We start from the raw sequence: 4511 nt of genomic DNA on the forward strand, positions 1-4511 counted from the left end.
CAGAAGATGTAGTTAACTTAGTTTCCCTAGAACTTTGAAAATGCTAAAAACATAGATCCAGAATATCTTTTTTAAAAGCAGGAAACTGATAGGGATCAACTTATTTCTATGCACTTTCAGTGAGAATGTGAATGCTCTTCCCTCCCTTATTCACTCTCTCTTCTCTCCATCTCTACTTCTTTCCTCATTTTCTTTACCTCACTCCTCTGTTTTTTAACCTTTCAATAGATTATTAGTATACATAAAAGTTTCTCCTGTTTAATGCATAATATTTGTTGAGTTTGGAAATCTGTGCATAAACCTATAATAAATATATCACAATCAAGCTGTCAAATATACATACCATTTGAAAAAATTACCGGTATTCTTTTTAAACATGTTAGTATATGTTTCTTGAACAAAATAATGAGTTTCACAATTTCATTTTCACATACATGTATTGTACACTTTGATCATGTTTGCCCACAATAATTCTCTGACGTACTACTGTCCATCTCTTTCTAGTTCCCTTCCTCTTCTCAAATAGCTTGCTTTAAATATTCGTGCCTCAATATTTTTAGTTTCTAAAAACAAGACAATACATGTTTTATTTGCCACTGTGCTTCTGGTTTATCTTTTCTTATCCTTTTATCTTTACCTGTTTTGCTTGTGTATGTGTTGGTAAGAACAGTATCTTCTTAACATGCTTAACATGCTTAAAGTACCCAATACTTCATTGTTAACTTTACAATTACATTGTTATCTTTACAAGGCAATACAGATACAAATTTAAAATGTCATTGGATACAACTGAAATTTTGTAATTGCTGAGAGTTTTTTTCTTATACCCCTCCCTCAACCCCAGACAATGTCATAATTAAACAATGAGTAAAAAATAAATCTTTCTTGCCTTAACTTGTTTCTGTAAGATAATTTTCACCACATTGAAAAAATAATGCACTCAATAATCGCACACAAAGCTCTTTTTACAATATGTTACAAAAAGTACAGACACAAAAATAAAGGAATCCAATAAAAAATAAAATCTCTAAATGAAATCCCAAATAAAAGAAATTGTATAGAACCTCTTCAGAGTATTTGACTTGAATAGAACAATGTAATGTTCAATGGTGCCTGCAAATTAACTAAATCTCTCTGGTTATGCATTGACTAGTAATTATTTTTCCCACTATATTTCCCCTCCACAAGGAAGTATCTCTAAGGCTCTTCAACTGAGCAAGAATAATTTTCAAATATTCATTTAGACATAATGCCAATTCTTTCAGGGGTACAAATGCCTAAGACCTAAAAGAGTTGATTCTTTTTTCAGTCAACTACATGGATAATCACTGCTTTGGACGTTTGACAGGGATTTCAACCATAGCTATAAAACATCAAAGCTTGCCAATGCCTTGTTGGCAACATGCATTAGTTATAAGAGATGTTTGAGTATTAAGTGCTAATTAGGTATGAAGTCAAATGTTTTGAGAAAAATAAGCGTTGCTAAGATTATAAAGATGTTGAAGGAAAGAAATATAAATTCAATGTTTTGTGGAATGGCAAAGAAATATTAGCTTTTTTTTATTAACTTTAGTATTTCTTATTTACATTTCGAGTGTTATTCCCTTTCCCGGTTTACGAGCCAACATCCCCCTAACCCTTCCCCCTCCCCTTCGTTATGGGTGTTCCCCTCCCCATCCTTCCCCCATTGCCGCCCTCCCCCCAACAATCACGTTCAATGGGGGTTCAGTCTTAGCAGGACCCAAGGCTTCCCCTTACACTGGTGATCTTACTAGGATATTCAATGCTACCTATGAGGTCAGAGTCCAGGGTCAGTCCACGTATAGTCTTTAGGTAGTGGCTTAGTCCCTGGAAGCTCTGGTTGCTTGGCATTGTTGTTCATATGGGGTCTTGAGCCCCTTCAAGCTTTCCAGTTCTTTCTCTGATTCCTTCAACGGGGGTCCTGTTCTCAGTTCAGTGGTTTGCTGCTGGCATTCGCCTATGTATTTGCTGTATTCTGGATGTGTCTCTCAGGAGAGATCTACATCCGGCTCCTGTCTGCCTGCACTTCTTTGCTTCATCCATCTTGTCTAATTGGGTGGCTGTATATGTATGGGCCACATGTGGGGCAGGCTCTGAATGGGTGGCCCTTCTGTCTCTGTTTTAATCTTTGCCTCTCTCTTCCCTGCCAAGGGTATTCTTGTTCCCCTTTTAAAGAAGGAGTGAAGCATTCACATTTTGATTATCCGTCTTGAGTTTCATGTGTTCTAGAAAAATATGGAATGCTTCACGAATTTGCGTGTAATCCTTGCGCAGGGGCCATGCTAATCTTCTCTGTATCGTTCCAATTTTAGTATATGTGCTGCCGAAGTGAGCACGAAATATTAGCTTTTAAAATGCGCTCTAAATATCTGTTGCAAGTTTAATTTGAATTATAATCACTTAAGTTATTTGCTTAATTTCATATAATTATTGTTATTCACATATATCTAAAAATCTTTTTATTCCTTTAAATGTTTCAAGGTTTATGGATTATAGACTTAAACACTTCATTTTCTGATGTAACATTTTCCTTTTTATTTTTTATTTTACTTATTTAGGTTCTCTCTCTCTCTCTTTCTCTCTCTCTCTGTTAATGTGACTTAAATTTTTCAATTCTGTTAATTTTTCTAAGGAGCCATCACTTCATTTTGCATTTTTTCATTTCCATTTCATTAATTTCTACCATGATATCAATTATGTTTTCCAATATACTTGTGTGGTTTTTTTGTCTCCTTTTATTTTTATCTTTCTAAGGCCTTCATCGCAACATTAAGTGTTTTTTTTTTTTTTTGGACTGGGGTAATTAGTTCCCCCTTATACCTGCCTTCATTTTATCCCATAGATTAGGATATATTTTGTTTTATATTTATTAAACTATATGAATATTGAATATTTTAATTTCCTACTTTATTTCTCCATTTATCTGATTCTCTTCCATTAGTGTATTCATTAGTTACGCACTAGTAGTGTATAAGTTATGTATTCTCTGTCTTTTCTATCATTGTTGATATCTAGCGATATTCCTTTGTGACCAGTTAGAACACAGGATGTCATTTCAGTTATTTTAAAACTGTTGAGACTGGCTTTGTGTTCAAATATGTGGTCATTTGGAGGAAAATCTATAGGATGTTGAGAAGGAAGTATATTCTTTAGTATTTGTAGAGAATGGGCTGGAAATGTTGATAAGACCAATTTCATTTATTGTGTCATTTAACTCTAAAGTTTTTCTGTTTAGTTTTTGTCTAAGTGACTTGTCTGTTGATGATAGTGGGAAATTGAAGTAACCCCATGTCACTGTTGGTTCAATCTGTGGTAGCTGTGATAGTGTCCTTTATAAAATTTTGTGTATCTGTATTTAGTACATAAGTGTTTCAAAGTGTAATGTCCTCTTTGTGGCTTTCTGCTTTAATGAATATAAAATATATTTATCTCTCTTTTCTGAGTATGTTTTGTTTAAAATTCATTTTATCAAATATTGTTATTTTTATGCTTGTTATTTGGTGTATTTTGCTAATAACACATTTCATCCCAAAGTAGTGCCTATCATTAATGATATATTTCTTGGAGGCAGCAAAAAGACGTATCATGTTCTCTAATCCAGTCCATTAATATCTTTTTGTTAGAGATTTAAGATAACTAATAATGAGTTACTCTTGAACAATCATGATACCTGTTATTTTGTTGAGGTGTTATTTTTACTCAGAGTTCATCTTATTACATGTCCTGGCATTCTTTTTTTATTCTTTTTAACCATTTTGGTTTGTTTAATATAATCTCCAAAGTGTAGTATTCCTTCTAGTAGCTGGTTTAATTAATATAAATACCTTTCGTAGATTTACCAATATCCATGCCAGGCTCTACACCCAAGATTACTTAAGCAACATAAATTGGGTTTGATGGGAGAAAGATAAAGTTTGGTGATTAGTAAATTCAGGATAGATCTGGGAGGAGCTGAGGGCTGAACATGATACAAATAAATTTTATGTAATTTTCAGAAATATAATAAAAATATTGAAAAGCAAGCTAAGTTTAAGTTATGTAGCAAATTCTTGTTTAAGGAGATAACTTTTCATTTATAATTATACTAAAAATTAAAACAATGATATCATATACTTGTAGAAATATGGTAAATATTTCTACAGTGATTTAAGAAGATATATGAATAAGTTTCTTAGGAACACAAATCTATATTCATTAGTATATTGCCTTTCCTGCTTAATACACTGGATAAGGCATCTGTAAAATTATGAAAATATTTTAGTATTAGGTATATTTGAGTGATAAAATTACTCATTTGGCAAAAATTTATTGATCATATTTTATAGTTTGAAGAATATGCAATATACTGGGTATAGAATAAAAAAATACAAGCACAACTTTCACCCAGCATACAGATTAATATTAGAGACAGAAAATCCACAATGATAAGTGTTAAAAATCAGAAAGGAATAACAGAATTAATAATAAATAAATACTAATTGACTATAATG

General features: G+C 32.3%; 1 non-coding gene across 1 annotated transcript; it reads right to left on the bottom strand.

Moving 5' to 3' along the window:
- Positions 1-2250: 2250 nt before the first annotated feature.
- On the bottom strand, positions 2251-2357 carry LOC120099557 (U6 spliceosomal RNA). Its single transcript, XR_005498701.1, has one exon. It is a non-coding gene; the product is annotated as a U6 spliceosomal RNA (small nuclear RNA).
- Between the last annotated feature and the right edge of the window lie 2154 nt (positions 2358-4511).

This window comes from Rattus norvegicus, chromosome X, assembly GCF_036323735.1.
Source record: "Rattus norvegicus strain BN/NHsdMcwi chromosome X, GRCr8, whole genome shotgun sequence".
NCBI classification, from domain to species: Eukaryota; Metazoa; Chordata; class Mammalia; order Rodentia; family Muridae; genus Rattus; species Rattus norvegicus.